At 24.1% G+C, this 19,227-nt stretch overlaps 1 protein-coding gene and 2 non-coding genes across 4 annotated transcripts in view; 1 reads left to right on the forward strand and 2 right to left on the reverse strand.

Annotated features, from left to right (window-relative positions):
- LOC122509246 (sestrin-1) overlaps positions 1-19,227 on the reverse strand; it is a 207,381-nt gene that overhangs the window by 65,086 nt on the left and 123,068 nt on the right. The window lies entirely within an intron of this gene.
- Positions 6,842-6,914, reverse strand: Trnak-uuu. Its single transcript has one exon. It is a non-coding gene; the product is annotated as a tRNA-Lys (tRNA).
- Positions 17,964-18,036, forward strand: Trnak-cuu. Its single transcript has one exon. It is a non-coding gene; the product is annotated as a tRNA-Lys (tRNA).

The following is a 19,227-nucleotide window of genomic DNA, read 5'->3' on the forward strand; positions in this document are numbered from 1 at the left end:
ATTAATTATTGATTATTTCATGCTGTTAACAAGACTTCATATGATTATCTGTTAATTGTTCAATTAAATGTATACTCAATATTATAAGGTCTCGTGTATAGTCTGACACAAATATATAGAAAAAAAAGATAGAATTAAAATCGTCAATCGGAGTAATTATATAATCCCCAGGTGGTATTATTCAGAACCGTAAATTTTTGAAGCAATTTTAAAATGTTTGAATTTTTCCGCTATTATTTGTAAAAGCAAAGTCTTAAAGTATATGACAAAATTTACAAGAAAATTACAGGGTGGCCACAAGTTTCAGTTAATCAATTTCCCTGACAATTTTACTGACATTAAAATTACTTTCCCTGACAAAATTCTTTTTACAGGAAAATATGAATGTTTACGGAAAATGGGTAAAATTTATGAATTTGAATAATTTCTGAAAATTACAATTATAACCCTTATTGAATTCAATTATTTTTCACAATTTTCAACTAAACTTCATCTCTGAATCAATTAATTTAAATAATTTCCCAAAAGTTCTTCTAGAATTCAATTATTTAAATACAAGAATTTAATTTTTTATAATAATTGTAATTATATAAATAGAATAGTTTTCCAATTTTGAATAATTTACAAACAATTAAAATTTGGTAAAATCTTTTAAAAATAATTGAATTTTTAAAAAATATAAATAAAAATGATCAAATTTTTGAAGAATTTTAATTTTAAACAGGACCATGATTTCTTAAAAATTTTAATAACTCCAAAAAGTAAATTTTCATAAATTTTTATTCACATTTGTTCGAAGATAGCTGAATCTTAAAAAATTATTATAAAACAATTCTAAAAATTAGTTCTTAAAAATATTTTAATGTAATTTTTCGAAAATAATTGAATTTCTTAAAAAAAATTTTGTATAATTTAAAAAACTAATTAATTTTTCTTTAAATTTTAATTAAAAATTTTGAGCTTGATTGTAATCTCCAAAATTTTAAAGATAATTCTAAAATGTTATTATTTTTATATGTATTTAAATTTTTGGGAATATGTAATTAAAAATACTGAAAACATTGAATTTTTTAAATTAAAAGCTAATATTTTAATTATTTTCAAAATTTGCAATTAAATTTCTTCAAAAATTGATTTTTAAAAATTGTAAATAAATACTTGAAATGTTTGGAAGAAAAGTCGAAAAAGTCGCAATTTTTGAAAATAAGTCGAAAAAATTCTCAATTTTCTTAATTTCCCTGACGAAAATTTTTTTCCTGACATTTCCCTGACTTTACTGACAAAAAATTTTTTCCCTGACATTTCCCCTGATTTTACTGACAAAAATTTTGTTTCACTGACATTTCCCTGACTTTACACTGTAAAAAAAGGGAGTTAAATTTTAACTCCCCCGGGGGTCTATAAAAGTCGCACCCATTGGAGAGTTAATGCCAGGGGAGTTAAATAAAGAGAGTTAAAATTTCACACCCAAATGCTAACTCCCCAAGGAAAAAATAACTCGCGCGGGTGTTGAATGAAGGGAGTTAGAAATTAACTCTCTTTTGGAGTTGATTTTTAACTCGAAAAATTTCACTCCCAACTCCCGAGTCCGTTAACTCCCTAAATTTTTTACAGTGTACTGACTTTACTGACATGTGGCCACCCTGAATTAAGAAATCGAAAATTAAAAATGTCGGATCCAACATGGCGGATGAATTTTTAAAAATTAATCGGATTCGTTTGAAACTTGTTACTCGGTGGTATTTGGGTCGTCGCTAATTACAAATTTGAGGTCAGTTTTTCAAAATTCAAAATGGCGGATCAAATATGGTGGACGATTTTTAATAACTTGTTGGATTTTTATAAAAATATATGTTTCCGAGGTTCGGTAATTTTCCTACTTATTTGTTTAGTTACCACGGTTTTTTTTTAATTTTTCCTTTTTTGGATTTAAAGCATTTTTTTCGTTTTTTGATCCACCATTTTGAATTTTGAAAAACTGATTTCAGATTCGTAATCAACGACCCCAAAAACCCCTGAGTAGCAAGTTTCAAACGAATCCGATAAATTTTAAGAAATTCGTCCGTCATATTGTATCCGCCATTTTGAATTTTTAAAAACTGATTTCATATTCGTAAACAGCGACTCCAACAACCCTTAAATACAAAAGATGACGAAAATTTAGAAAAGGGGTTTTTTTAGATAAAAGTTCTATAAAATAAAATTTTAGGAGAATTATTATATGTACAGTTGTAATTTTAAGAAAAAAAAAGTTTAAAATTTTGCTCTACCCATAACTTTCTTTCTAAATTCATTTGCAATTCCTAAAAATATTGAAGACCAGTAAATATTTTATGTTAATTAGAAACATAGAAATAGAATTAGTGGTATTAAAGAGTAAAGAAAAAGATGAGTTTAAAATAGACGAAAACACGGCTAATTAGTAGTTCTCAACTGTATTAAATTTAGAGTCACACTTTTTTTTTTTAATAGTGTCCTTGACAGAGACCCGTGGTTTAGATTTCTCGTGAACATTTTAGCCTTGGAAGTGAATCTCTTTTCCGGATCCACGCGTAAACATATATTATAATAAAGTCTTTACCATTCCTACGAGCACACCTACTTTAAACATCCATCATTCAGTGAGTCTACAAAAAATTCAATTTGCCTAGGTTTTTAAACTTCTCCTCTTCAACTTTCAATAAATCTCCTATAAATAGAGATAAGGGGCAATCAATATTACACATCGTGTTGTTATCTCACTGATTGTCAGATATATAAAAATATATATTATAATATATAAATGTATTGCGACAAAAGTGTTAAAAATAACTAAAGGGAAAACTTTTCCTATTAGGGAGAAAATAATTAATTCAATTTTAAAAGAATTGCGTTTACATGTTTCATAAATAAATGAACTTCAAACGGTTTCAAATTCAAATTTTATAAAATTTCAATGTTGAATGAATATTTAATTGAACTTAGATTTTTGAAAAATTTTATTAATTCAAATTCTTCTGAAATTAGTTAAATTCTTTAATATGCATTTAATTAATTATTAAAAATAATGGATTTGAAGAAGAATTTTAGTTAGAAACACTAAAAAAAAATTTAATTTTGGAAAAGTTATAACTGATTAGCAGAAATTCAATTATTTTCAAAAGTAATCAATTTTTTCGCAAAAATTCAATTATATTCAAAAATTTTTTAAAATTATGGTCTAAATTTCAATTATCTTTATAAATAATAAAACTCTTCTCTGAAATTCAATTATTTTTTAAAAATTTAATAAAATTCTTTGCAAAATTTCAATTATTTTAAAAAATTTTCTTCATTTCAATGATTTTCAATATTTACTATATTTTAATAAAATTACTCAAAAGAATTCAATAGTTCAAAAACAATTTTAATAAAATTGTACACAAATTCTAAGAAATTTTATTAAAATTCGTCAGAAGAATTCTATTATTTAAAAATTTGTTAATAAAATTCTTTATAGGAATTAAATTTTAAGAAACATTCAATTATTCAATAAATAATTTACTTTTGTATTTAAATAATTGAATTCTCTTAGAATTTTCTAATAAAAATTGGTTTAAATTTGTAATTCAATTTAAAATATCTTAATTCCTATGAAAAAATAATAATAATGAAATATTTAAATCATTTAAAAAAGAAATTATTGCTTTCGAATAATTTTACAATTAAAAATATTCGTAAATAAATTTAACAGGACATTTTTTTCAAATAAATTTTTTCCTTTATTTTATAAAAATTCAACAATTTTCATTTTCAATTAAATTTTCTAATTTGACAAATATAATTTATAAACATTTTTTACCTTTATTTTTAAAAAAACTTTGAATTTTATTAAACCAATATTAAAATTAAGAAATAGAATTGATGCAAATTATTTCCTTATGAAAATTGGGAATTTTCTGCAAAAAAAATTAAGAAACGGAAATGTGTAATCTTTTTCTTCCCAAAAGAAAAAGATGAGTTTGTAAACAATATTGTTATTGAAAAATAAAAATTATGCATAAAATGGGTATATTTCCTACTTCTTAATCAAAATTGTTTAACAATTAATTTTCTAGTATTTTTTCTAAATAAAATGGAGAATAATTTGCATAATAATTTAGATCAGTCAAACGAAATTTGTTATAGAAAAAAGCAAATAACAAACAAAATGTATATATTTTTTTAAAATTTTCTAATTTGTAATATTATATTATTATAAATCATGAAAAATACCTGCATATTTTCGATTTGTCATACAATATTTTTTAAAGAAAAACAAACAAAAGCATACACAGAAACTAACTTCAAACTGTGGGCAGAACTTCTGAGTAAATAAATCGATTTTTTTAAATGATGATCTGATATACCCTTAATATATATCATTTAAATAATAAATACCGTCAATAACATTTTAGTAAAAATTTTAAAAGTAAATATTTAAATAATGAACTGTGCATTCTTGACTGTGAGGCGCTGATTAGTGTTTGCTTTGAAATTGTCTTCCTGACTTCATATGTTCAAAGTATATTCTAGTTGCTAATGAGCAAGTCAATGAAGACAAGATAGTTTATAATTCAGTCAATTAAGACAAGATTGATTCTGATTCTGCCAAAGACGACAAGATTACTAATGAAGATAATGGTTCTAATGATCCCACGTAATTAAATCAAAATGGCTTGTTCTTAAAAAAGTAATTAGAGTACTACATGATGATGATCTATTCGAAACATTATTTTTTACAATTTAAAGACAGTACCAACAGTTCCTTTGATCTACTTTTCTTTTAAAAGTTAACACTCTGTAGACATAAAGGGAACAGACGTAAGTAAAAAAAATAAACATGTTATCAGTATGTAGTAGTGATAGTAGTAGATATCGAAGGTATTAAATTTAAGTGACAATTTTTATTTGCTGAAAATACTAAACTTTAGACATTCCTCAATCGCTAAAATCAAAAATCAGTAAATTTTTAGAATATAATGCTAAATTTATTGTTTGTTTTAAATATGCTTTTAATTTTAAATGATTGTTTCCAATTAGGTATAATGATTAAAAAATTAGCACTTCTAATTAGAATAATAAATTGTCATTCTTCTCGTATAAAAAGAAAAAAGAAAAACAAACATCTCAACACCTGTTTTTACAGCCATAAATCACCAATGACAATTACGAGATTGTGCCCCCTTGCAACAATAGAGAATTATCAACACCCCGGCGCCAGGTTGTCTAGGCACTTAATCGCTTTTTGTGGACTACGCCTACCTGCACCGACCGATCGAAAACACTGATTAGTCTGACCAAAAACAATTTCATCAAAATAACGTAATATTCCCTTTGGGTTTTCAACTATAAAATTCAAAGAATTTTAGTTGAAAACAAAAGAATAAATAAAATTAAGTGATGAGAATTTTCAAAATTAGTTTACTCTTTAACTTTACATTTTAGAAGTATTACAGAATATTACAAATTACAAAGTGAAGAACACGTGTTTCTTTTCTTAAATATTCTTCATCATTCTTAATAATATTCTTAATATATATGGGATGATAAAAAGTGAAAAGTGACAAAACAATAAAAAAATATATATAAAATATCATAAGTGATCAAAAGTGAAAAAAGTTTTGTTATTAAAATAAGGATAAGGAGAATATAGGAAAGATTTTAAGTACACGTGTTTTTTTCTTAAATATTCTTCATCATTCTTAATAATATTCTTAATATATGGGATGATAAAAAGTGAAAAGTGACAAAACAATAATAAAATATATATAAAATATCATAAGTGATCAGAAGTGAACAAAATTTTGTGATTAAAATAAGGATAAGGAGAATATAGGAAAGTTTTTAAAAAATAGGTAAAATATACTACTTTTTAGTCTTTCCTGTCTAAGCCACTAAAACATAATCTATTTTTTTAACAATTAAACTTATAAAAATTAAACTTATAATAAAGAAATTTAAGTAACTTTCTAGAATCAGTTTAAAAATTCTTGAGTTTGCCATGTTTAATTAAAATATTAAAATTAATATAATTTCTTAAATATACTTTACATGTTTTAATATTTTTTTCATGAATCTTAAACAAACACCCAGATTTTATTTTCAAAATATTTATATTGTTTTTTTAAAAAGAATATTTAGGTATAAAATTAAACTCTGAAAGTTAATAAACAGGTGCTATAATAATTGGATTGCAGCTTTAGTATCTGTAACTTTTAGAATTAAAGTTTAATGGTAAATATTCTTTTTCTGAAACAAAAACATTAATATTTTTAAAATAAACTGGAAGCTTATTTCAGCTTTATCCAAAGAACATTAAAACATGAAAAGTATTTTCGAAATTATATTAATTTTACTAATAAATATAATAGTAATAAATCATTTATTTATTGATGTTGTAATATAAGTAAAAAGATAATAAAAGTTATAATAAACTTTCTTACATAAATGACATAAGAATATCTTTTTTTACATAATTTGCATATTTACTTGTTTCACTGTAGGATTCTAAACCGTATATAATTATTTAGATTTATATAATTATAATAATTATAGAAATTATAATAGTTTATAATTATTTGTGATTTATGTTTTTTGACCGTATTAATTAATTTGTAGAATAATGAGAAGGCCTAGGTCTTTTTTTTTTTTTTTTTTTTTTTTAAGGCGTTTTTAAAATGAAATTTATTTAAAACTCAACTAGTTTCGAATTATATATAGTTCCTCACCTATACAAAACGACAATACTATTGAAATAAAAAAAATAAAAAAAAATTTTAATTTTTCTATAACAAGAATTAATAAATTAATTGAAACAAATGGTGAAATTTGCAAAAAAATTCGCCCGAACAGGGACTCGAACCCTGGACCCTCAGATTAAAAGTCTGATGCTCTACCGACTGAGCTATCCGGGCGATGGAATTCCCACCGTTATTGTACGACTAGAGCTATCCGCAGTCAGTGATGCCATCGAGGATGCCATTTACTCAGACAGTCATTTATGAATAGTTACGTTTATCATTGTCTTTAAGATAATGAATAATTCATGACCCATTCTTACCATAGTCACCGGTTTTTCTCTAGTTATTCTGATTTTAATGAATATTAACTAGTCATTTTTTCAATAAATAATTTTTCCACAAAAAATTTACATTTTAAAAAATTGTTTTTAAAGATTGCCAGAAAATAAGAAAATTATAAAAAATGGCAAAAATTAGTTTTAATTCGTATCATATATTGGAACAATTTCAACGATACTAAGAACCTTGAAACGATTGTAATTGATCACGTCATCACAGAATCTTATAGACAAGGGTCAAATTGTCAATAATATTGTTTCAATTAATAATAACCGAGTTAATCATTACTATTTTGGAACAATTAATTTTTGAAGAAATTTTTTTTTAATTTAAAAAGAAAATATTTTAGATAATGTTATTTTTAAGTCTTTTTATTATTTTGGATTTTCTGGAAAATTTTCAATGGTACGTGGTTCCGATGTATAGTGTGTCCATTTTTACTGATAAGCAATTTTGATAAAAATAAAAAAATTCTCAGAAAATGATAATAAAAGAATAAAAAAATAAAATATTGCACGTAGCAATTTAGTTTTGTGACTATAAATATGTAAATGACTCTTTGTTAAATTATTTTTAACATTTCTAGTTTACTGGGATATGAAATATTTGTGGATTATATAATTAATATGTTTGGGAGAAAATATTACATCTGAAAGTATTAATTATTGGATAAAAGATAGAAACAAAGAGTTTATGTCTTCAAACACTTTATAGAATTCTCTCAGGAAATCCCTGATTCTAAAATACCTGGATTCTTGCCAAAAGTTTCCAATGTGTCAAGTGTTCATTATTAGATCGCTAAAATTGTAGATAGGAACAAAGAAGGAAATGAAAATTTGTTTAAAAATAGAAATTTTTCAATTTTTAGCAAATCTGGACCATTGTGCTTGAGTTTTATATAATTTTACTTCTTAAAGAGAGGATAGGAGAAATTTCTTAATATTTTAAAAGTATAACATTTATTTTGAAAAAAAAATTTTCCCAAAGGATGATGATTTTGATAACATTTATATTTCCCTGATGAGAAACTATATAATTTTCTAGTTGGGAAAAAATATTCTAAAAAAATTAATTATATTATAACATCAAAAATGTTTTTGTTGGGATTAAATTATTCTGTGATAAATGATTTATTACTATTATATTTATTAGTAAAATTAATATAATTTCGAAAATACTTTACATGTTTTAATGTTCTTTGGATAAAGCTGAAATAAGCATCCAGTTTATTTTAAAAATATGAATGTTTTTGTTTTTAAAAAAAAAGAATATTTACCATTAGAATTTAATTCTAAAAGTTACAAATGCTAAAACTGTAATCCAATAAATTATTATAGCACCTGTTTATTAACTTCCAGAGTTTAATTTTATACCTAAATCTTCTTTTAAAAAAAAAACATAAAAATTTTTTTCACTTCTGATCACTTATGATATTTTATATATATTTTTTTATTGTTTTGTCACTTTTTACTTTTTATCATCCCATATATTAAGAATATTATTAAGAATGATGAAGAATATTTAAGAAAAAAACACGTGTTCTTCACTTTGTAATCTGTAATATTCTGTAATACTTTGTTAACTCCAGCCAAGAAAATAGCTGTTTTTCTATTAAGGATTTTGGAAATTGGCTATAATTCGATAAAGAACAAAATTGGAAAATGGTTATAACTGGAAATTAGTCGAATTTTGAAATTGGTTATATTTGGATAAAAGACAAAGTTGGAAGATTAAAAAAGAGAAGTGTTTGTAATGTAAATGATTTCAAAATTAGAATAATGTTTGACACTCTTTGATGTTAAAACAATCCTTACCTAAATGTTTACGCACTTTGAGATTACCTGCGTTATTTATGGACTCCTCCATTGCATTTCCGTTAAATATTTAAGAAAACATCTTTACATTCCAAATATTGTGAATTTCTACAGATGAGATTTATTACTACACTGGCATTTGTAAACTGCACACCTGTCTTCTAAAGGACTCACGGACTCGACCCATTTATTTGGCTATTAGATTTTCACTACTTGAATGACTCTGGTAATTCGATGGTTATATTGCACAGATAACGACTTCTCTTTAGGACCAATTAACGTGGGTGACTTACTGCTATCGATTACTCGAACTGACTAACTTCCCTTATGCTTGCTCAACCCTTTATTCGTTTTTGAGTGGAGGGGGGAAGTTTCAGAGTTCACTTGAATAAAGGTGTTCGACTTTGCGTATATTACCTAATATGAACAGGTCTACGTTCCTTGATGCACTTATATTGATTGACAAAGTATCATCTAATATAGTACATATATACATATTCTTATTCAAATTGAATAACAATTTTTACATTTCGTAACAATTTACTGTACGTTTTATATTCGACAATAAAATTGTGGGAAAAATATTTTTTTATTTAGCTATTTCTTGACATGCAGCATCTGATTATGATCAACCAAGTGTATTTTTATAAAAATATGTAATTATATTACACAATATAATAGTCTATGTATTAAAATGCATTTCATTAAACCTTAAAGTCACACATTATCCTGTCAGTGAATACAGTTATTTACAGTTTTTTTTTCGAAATAATGTTTTCCACTGTTATCCAAAATTCTCAAAATCCGCCTCTTCCTCTAATTTGTCTATATACCAATTATTTAGGGACAACTGCTAACAATTAATTCAGAGCTAACTTCCATTTGAACTACACTCGTTTGAATATGTAATCGAATTTATTGTCATTTGCATAATTTTGACTCTCAGGTGACCCTTTCAGGAAATACGGTTCCCCAGTTTAAAGGGACAACTTGTACCCCACTTGAATGCTGAAAAGTTTCTATTCCATATAATCCAGGAAGCGTACAAAGTGGCTGAACCTTAGCTTCAAGAAGTTCTACCCCTTTTTTCCTCTCTGGCTTTGACGGATTGTTACAATTCGTTGTTATTTGTCAACTACAATTCATTGTTAATTATAATTTCTTATTTTTGTTGTTATTTGTTAATTATAATTTGTTATTCTTTATTACAATTTTGATATTTGTTAGTTGCAATATTAATTGTAATAAGTCGTTAAAAAATAATATGAATTTTGATTCTGTTTTGTATTAAAATTTTTTTTCTATGTTTAGTTTTTGTAGGCATTAAAAATGTTGCGAAACAAAAAAATCTAGAAAATCTAGAAAATCTAGTCAATTCATGTTGAAGATAATTTACATATGACAATAATAAATTAAGCAATTCAAAAATATGTATGAAATGAAAAGTAAATATTTAACTATGTTGATTATTTATTAAATTAGTTCCAAAACTCTTAGAAATATGTTGAATTTTTTTTTTCAAATGATATTTATGATTAGACAATATTATAAATGCTCCTTATATAACAAGTTGATAATTATACTTAAAACAAGCTTAATATTATTAAATTAATTAATCTTTTTATTTCGATAATAATTAGAAATTAATTAGTCACGAGGACATGAGATTATAGGTAATTTCTGCAAATTTTATAGTATAATTTTCCGTGATTCATCTATACAAGTGAAAGTATATATATATACGAATGAAAGTTTTAACGGCACATCTCTATTGTAAATTCTGGCTTTTCACATCAATATTTTTTACTGAAAGTTATATAGTATATATATATTTTCCTGAAATTTATTGATAAGTTTCTAATTATCATAAATTACTGCACGCAAATAACCGTTTTGTTTTATTTAAAAATACATTTTCCTATTTTATGTTTTGCGATTTGTATATTTATACAATACATTATTGTGTTCGTACCTACTTATAATTTTAATTTTTAATTAGTAAACATTTATAACAAATATTAATTATTAATTCGTGTTTTTGATTTATAGCAAAGAAAACAAACGTTAAAAGTTATTTTCAATTTTTACAAAAAGTAGATTTAAATCGTATCGACCCAAATAAATACGAAAACCAAAAAAATATTTTTTTAATAAAATGTATAATGTTATCTTTTAATGTCACTTTTTTATCTGGATTTAAATTGTTCATCGAAAGGAAACAAATTCTACACGTGTCTATATGTCTAAATATTGTTAACTGTTTATCAATTCGGAAGTGTTGTTAAAAATAGTAATAAAAGAAAAAAACAAATATAATAGGAAAAACGGAATTCTTTTGATTTTTATTAATTATAGTTTAGGTTCAGAATGAAGAGAGGTAATTTTTGATAAAATTTAAAACACGTCAATGTTAGTTTAGATGAAATTATATGAAGTATACTGTTACTGACATCACACATTTCGTCACAGTATTATCATTATCAATTCGACCTTATCCACAAAGTGTATGTATATATGTATAAAGTTAGCGCAAAAACATGCTAAGGATGCTCGTGTATTTTTAGGGGGAATGGCAAATCTCTCGACAAATAAGAATACTGGACATGCTTTATTGACACATTGACAATATTCCCTATCCACTATCTCAAGATTTCGTTTCGCGGTAAACAAATTTCACATTCTGTGATAAATTTCATAAAATTGCACAACATTATAAGGTTTGTTTCTTATTTATCAGAATTTTAAGTCACAAAACGTTTAATTATTCAAATTGAACGATTTTTTGTTTTCTATACATTAATAGAGAAATTAACTATAATAATCTCCGTATTCTTTCACTTATTCTGTCCGCAGTTTAAAGTTAGTTTCTGTGTATGCTTTTGTTTCTTTTTCGTTAAAAAATCTTGTTTTACAAATCGAAAATATGCAGGTATTTTTCATGATTTATAATAAAATAATATTACAAATTAGAAAATTTAAAAAAATTATGATTAACAAATAAAAAATATACCCATTTTGTTTGTTATATGTTTTTTTCTATAACAAATTTCGTTTAACTGGTCTAAATTATTATGCAAATTATTCTCCTTTTTATTTATAAAAAATACTGGAAAATTGCTAATTGATAAAACATTCAAACAAATATCCTTCATTGTAACATGTTTCGAAAACAATAATTTCTCTTTTAAACATTTTAAATATTTAATTACACTGTGCAACAATTTTTAGTCTATTGTTTCTTTCCCAAATAAGTGTAGGCTTAAATTGAAGTAGATGTATGCAATAATGAAACCCCAAAATGATTTTGCAAACTTAGTTCATTTTATATTTTTATGAAATTTTAAATTTCAAGTTACAATTTGTGATATTTTAAAGAAATTTTGCACCTTTTGTGATATATAATTTTAAAAATAGATTGTTTAAAAAAATAGTTTTGAATATTTTTTCCTTGGAAAAATTGTTAAACAATTTAAATGTTATTATTTATTTACATTATGGTTATAAAAAAATTGTTAAAAAAATACAGAAAAATTCGATAAATTAGCTTTTATAATCACTTTTCCAATTAAGTACTATAATTACACCTTTTTAATTAGAATTTATTTAATACTTATATTTTACTCATTACTTAATTCATATTTCTACTTAAATACAGCAAAAGATTGAAAATTTTTGAAAATTTCACAAAAATGAGCATAAGTTCAAAGGTTTATAAAAAATTAATTTTTAGCTACATTTCAAAAACCCTTAGAGGGTTAAATTACTGTTTATTTGTACTATCATTTAGCACAAGAGCCAACCGGGAAAGAAAAATGTGTCGCACAGTGTTATTATTATTTCACTCCATAGAAATTAAGATTTTCAATTAAATTTCAAATTCAAACCTTTTTGAAATTAATCAACTTTAAAAATATTTTATAATAATTAAAGAGGATCGAGTGTCAAAAACATTATTTTATAAAATAAGAATATTGTTATTGTAACTTCTTAAAAATTATATTCATATTCTATTATTATCTAAAATTTAAACTAAAATTCATTTTCAAATCAATTTTTATTAGAAAGTTAACGAGAATTCAATTATTTAAATACAAAAGTAAATTTACAAAAATAAATTATTTATTGAATAATTGAATGTTTCTTAAAATTTAATTCTTATAAAGAATTTTATTAACAAATTTTTAAATAGTTGAATTCTTTTGACGAATTTTAATAACAAATTTTAGAATAGTTACATTTTTGAAGGAATTCGATTAAAATTGTATTAAAAATAATTGAAATTCTGCTATGAGTTTTATTATTTCTAAAAATAATTGAATTATTGAGAAGAAACTTATAAAAAATTTGTAAATATTTAAATTCCTGTGAAATTGTTATTATTTATGAAAATAATTAAATGTTGGCGTACAATTTTATTAAAATTGTTTTTAAATAATTGAATTCTTTTGGGTAATTCATTTCTTAAAACAGTAAATATTGAAAATCATTGAAATGAGGAAAATTTTTGAAAATAATTGAAATTTTGCAAAGAATTTTATAAAATTTTTAAAAAATAATTTAATTTCAGAGAAGAGTTTTATTGTTTATAAAGATAATTGAAATTTTGACAATTTAAAAAATTTTTTGAATATAATTGAATTTTTGCGGAAAAGTTTATTACTTTTGAAAATAATTTAATTTCTGTAATCAATTGTAACTTCTCCAAAATTCAATTTTTTTTAGTGTTTTTAACAAAAATTCTTCTATACAAATTTATTATTTTTAATAATTAATTAAATGCATATTAAAGAATTTAACTAATTTCAGAAGAATTTGAATTATTAAAATTTGTTAAAAATCTAAGTTCATTAAAATTTCTAATTAAATTCATTCAAAATTGAAATTTTATAAAATTGCAAATTGAAACCGTTTGAAGTTCATTTATTTATGAAAATTGTAAACGAAACTCTTTTAAAATTGAATTAATTTTGAAATATTTAAGTAAAATTATAATATTAAATAATTTATTTATTTTATAATAGTTGTTTAAGATTTAAGTTATTTAAAAAAAAAATTTTGTCAGAAATCGAAAAAATTGAATGTTTTGTATACGAATTTATGGTAATTTTATAGTTTATGAGTCAAAGCAAAAAGATACAAAAATTCAGAATTTTCTTATGAATTCTAAAAATTTAATTTTTTTCAGTACTTTTAATAAAAGTTCCTGACTTTTCCCTGAATTCCCTATGTCAGAATATATGATTATTATAGTTGTAATAATATTAAAACTATATATTATTCCCCAATTCATATTTTATTTTTATAAAAAATAATTTGAATTAAAAATTGTTACGTTCCATTATTTATAAAATTGCTAATTTTATTTAAAAAAGTGAGTGAGAAGTCAGCCAAAATCTTGCTAGTTGCATAATTTAATTTAATTAGAACGGAAAAATATTTGTTGCAATACAAAATCAAAGTTTAAATAAGTTGTGATTCCGTACATTTGGCTAATTCGTATGGAATTATATGACATTTGATGGTGATGATGATGATGATGATGATGACATTTCGTGTCGAGCAAATAGAAGTTATATAGAAGACGTTACAATTGCTTGCGTGATCTTATTGTGCTTGAAAGTGGAAGCACGTTGGTTCAGATGATTAACCTAGAAATCCCTGTAATTGTGCGTGCATTGACCTATGAACCCATGAACGAGTAGGTAGAAGACAGCAAGCATCTAAGAATTTCGAATTCTGGAGTCCTGCCAATGCCGATGATCGCAAATACACTTTACGAGACAACCACTAACACTAACTCTAAGTTATATATCTTTACAAATGAATAAATCACAATGAAAGATATATATTCTTGTAAAGAAGAAAAAAAAAAAGAAGAAGTAGAAGTTGTTTTTAGTTCCCAATTTCCCCTTCTTTCCAAACTTCTCTATTCACAATGAGGTGAAAACAAAATGAGCTGAATTAATTTTTCCCCTCTTTCTTTTTTTTTCTTTTACATATCCACAAGTCATAATTAAATTCAATTTAAGGCAATTGTGAAACATCAGCATTAACGAAATTCCAAGTTCACTGTCAATCGACTATATATATATATATAGTTACACGACTAAAATCCAATATACAATGGCCTTGAACTCGAAATCGGAAAAGAACATCCAGAGAGAAACGAATCGATCGCACATGCTTTCACACACGAACACATGGATCATTACATTCTCAAACTCTGCTGATAATTGGGTTAAGAGAATTAAACTTTTAAGAGTTAAGAGAATTACAAATTTTACTCAATATCAGTATATTATTGGTAAATTTTTCAGTAAAATTAACTAGCAATGTTGCATCAAAATTGTAGTGTAATGTTACAGCAATATTGCATAGCAATTTGATTGTAACTACACTGTTAACTTGAAAGTATCAAATTGTAAATTGATCCAAATTTTTTTTATCAAATTTGATACTTTTAAGAAAACTGTGTTTTTCTAACTAAAATAAAAAATATGAAACAAAAAATTATGATAAAATTATGTTAGAAATTAAAAAACTTATTTCTTCTGATTCTTGTAGCTGTTATTTTGTTGTCAGATTTAAAAAAAAATTCAAGCGTATCTGTTGAATTTAAAAAAAAGTTTCCACCATGCTGGATTAAAATTATTTCAAAGACGTTTATTTTTGAAAATTTGAAATAAAACTTTTCAAAGTATTAAATTTTTTAAAATAAAATTTTACGAAAAGTCCAATTTTTTCAAAAATATACAGTTATCATTATTTTTGGAATCAATTAAATAATTTTCGAAGTTTTTAATTCAAATTTTAATTCTTCTACATGGAAAAAAAATCTTTACCTGAAACAGCGATAAGTTTATCTAGAATTGGGAAATTATTAATTGAAACAACAATCTTTTCAAATGAATAAAAAAATAATTTTGCCAATAAAAAAAATGTCAAAATTTGAGTCAAGTTTACATCGGTTAAGATCAAAGATTCAGAAGAAAAATAATTTTTCGAGGCAAATATTTTTGAGACTTTTGTGTGAAAACACACTTTTAAAAAATTTCTTGATTTCTAAAAGAGAAAATTTGTAAACAAAAACATTTACTATTTTGCTTGTGAAATTCTAATTTCTTTTAAATCGTTGATCATAAATACTTCAACTTTACTGTGATATAATGACAAAAGTTGTAATTGCAACTGTTATAAAATTCAATTACTTTCTCTTGATTTTTGAATTTTTTTAATATTGCCCTCTATAAACATAAAAAAATAAGTAAATATTTTCAATTTCTGTTTTTTTTTGAAAATCATCAATTTTTAAAATTGAACATCTTCAAAAATCGATAACTTTTCAAGATGAATTAAATTTTTTAAAAACTTTAATTTTATTATACTTAACTATAAAAAATTTAAATTAATCGAAATTTTTTATATTCTGTAAAAATACAACTATTTTCAAAAAATTAAAACTTAACAAATAATCTACTTTTTCAGATTTTTTTTTAAACTAATATTTTTTAAAATAAATTGTTATTTTCCTTACAGCAGTTTGAATTTCTTTCAATATTTCTAAATAGAATTATTCAAAGACAGTAGGTAATATTTTTTATTAAAGAAATATTTGTTTCTTATATCAATTTGAATTTTTAAAAGACCTTCTGTTTAATTTTTTTTAAATTACAACTGCAACTCTCCCAATATTCAATTATTTTGTAGAACATTTATGTAACTTTTTGAAAAATTAATTATTTTTTATAATTTAAAGAAAGTTCTTCTAGAATTTAATTTAAAAATAAATTAAGTACTTAAAATACGTTTTAAATTTAATTATTGTCAGAAATTTATTTGTTTTTTTAGATAACTAATGCTGATTTTACGTCATGGATTTTTGAAGATTTTGAAAATATAGTTACTTTCAGTTTTTCAAATAAAAAAATATTTATCGTCAATTTATGGTTTTTAATATACTTACAAAGATCAACAAAAACAAAATTTTTCCTGGGAATTATTGAGTATTTTCTTTGCTCAAGTTTACACTGAAAAAAAATTTATTTGATTCAAATAATCGATTACTTGACTATTGTCAAGTAAATATTTACTTTGTTCAAATAATTTTTTAATTAAATCGAATAAATTGTGTTCGAACCAATAATTTCAGTATTTAAAGCAAATATGAATTGAACCATTATGACTGAAATAAAAATTATTTGATTCAAGTAAATATTTAATTGACATCATAATCAAATAAATCGATTATTTGATTTAAGTAGATTTTATTTCAGTTTATTCTCTGATTTTTTCTGGTTTTCCTGACCTATGACAATATTGTTTTTGTCCTTTTAAATTCAAATAACATGCGGTTGGAATGAGAAAAATTCATCCGACATTAAAAATTATGCAAAACTAATAATTACTTTTATATTATTTTTATTATAGGAAAAGCCATTAGTCTTAATTTACAATGGGGTCATAAATCAGGTAAGGCGGTTAAGGGACGCCTGTTTCCCGGGCGGTCGGACCGAACAATCTCGACCGCTGGGCGGGCACGTCAAGGGAATACCCACTTCCCCTATAACTTGACGCCAACAATGACCGTCTTCTTTTGAATATAAAAGTTTGTCAACATTCACCAATTCACACAAAATGACCACAGGACTCTTTCTTTTCAAATCTATACAAACAAATTCATACAATTTTATTAAATCATAGATATATTACTAATTTTTCTCGAATAGAAAAAATGTATTTTTTTTTAAGTCAATAATTCTGGGAAATTTATATTATTTTTACCAAAGTGTTTTGTATCTGTATGTGTGTGTGTGTCTGAAAATTTTTCAAAAATAATCTCAATTCAATGCGATTTACTGCATGTAATTTTGAACGTCATATTCTTTTTGGCTTATTCAACATGTATGAGAGAAAAAATATATATGTATTTTTCGACCTCCTAGTCAAAACTCAAGATGTCACTAGCTCGTAAAGTTATTGACCTCGTTTTTCGACATAAAATTTATTCTTAGAAACGGAGGAAAATTCTCAACAGCCGGTGAAATTTCTATTTAAAATGAACGAACATCGTGCCCGGCTAGCTCAGTCGGTAGAGCATGAGACTCTTAATCTCAGGGTCGTGGGTTCGAGCCCCACGTTGGGCGTTTATTTTTTGCATTTACAAACATTGTTTTTAACAAAAAAGTCACATGTAAGGCAATTTTTAAATTTTTTATTTAAAAATGTAAATATTTATCAAAAATCGATTAATTATATAGTTAATAAAGGCTTATAAATGGTTAATAAAAATTTAAATAATAATTTTTAAGAAAAAAAGATAATAATTTTTAAGGAAAGTAGATAATATTTAAACAGTGGGGATAAAGTGCTCCTGGTTAGAGAGAGAGATTTGAAGAAAATGTAATTTTGTACATAGTTCTTGAACGATGGGATCACAGAGGCAGAGATTAACGGACACCCGTTTAAACAAGAGAACATACCAGAGTGCCAGGTGTTCCCTTGGTTATTTTCGAGGTGCAGTTACATCGGTGAAATGAAGGGGTGAACTCGATTATTTTTAGTTAGTGCACGGCATGCGATGTACCACCGCAATGTTTCAACATAGCCAGAAATAAAGTGTTTATCGAATCGAATTCGCGCTTGTGTTTGTACCGATCTCCACGCATTTTTGGCACATCCGCTTGTTCGAAATTCTACACAGGACAATTTAAAACTTTACGAGAAAAAACTATTTTTTTTTACAATTACATGTCTACATTTTAATTTTTGTACTTTTATTTGTAAAAAGTTGTTATCTTACTCGAAAGAAGATTATTACAGGATTCCTACAGAAATCCGCATTTAAAATTCCATACACCTTTTCCATGATTTCCAGGTCAAATTTTTACGAAATTCCAGTGGAATTTGAAATTTAATTTCATTATTTTTGGGCTCTTTAAAAACACTGTATTTATTTAATAGTCTCCACCCATTGATAAAAATTCTAAAATTATCAAAATTTATCAAAAACTCGAAAAACCGAATTTCTTAAAATTAAAAAATTTTTTCCTCTCTTTTATGGGATTTAGCTTCATTATTTTTGTGCTCTTGGAAAATACTTTACTTATTTAATAGTCTCGACTTTTTGGTAAAAAAATCTAAAATTATCGAAAATTATCAAAAATTCAAAAATCCGAATTTCTTAAAATTCTACATTTTTTCCTCTCTTTTATGGGATTTAGCTTCATTATTTTTGTGCTCTTGGAAAATACTTTACTTATCGAATAGTCTCAACTCTTTGGTAAAAAATCTAAAAATATCAAAAATCCGAATTTCTTAAAATTCAACCTTTTTTC

This window comes from Leptopilina heterotoma, unplaced genomic scaffold (genome assembly GCF_015476425.1).
Source record: "Leptopilina heterotoma isolate Lh14 unplaced genomic scaffold, ASM1547642v1 Lhet_6, whole genome shotgun sequence".
Classification (NCBI taxonomy): domain Eukaryota; kingdom Metazoa; phylum Arthropoda; class Insecta; order Hymenoptera; family Figitidae; genus Leptopilina; species Leptopilina heterotoma.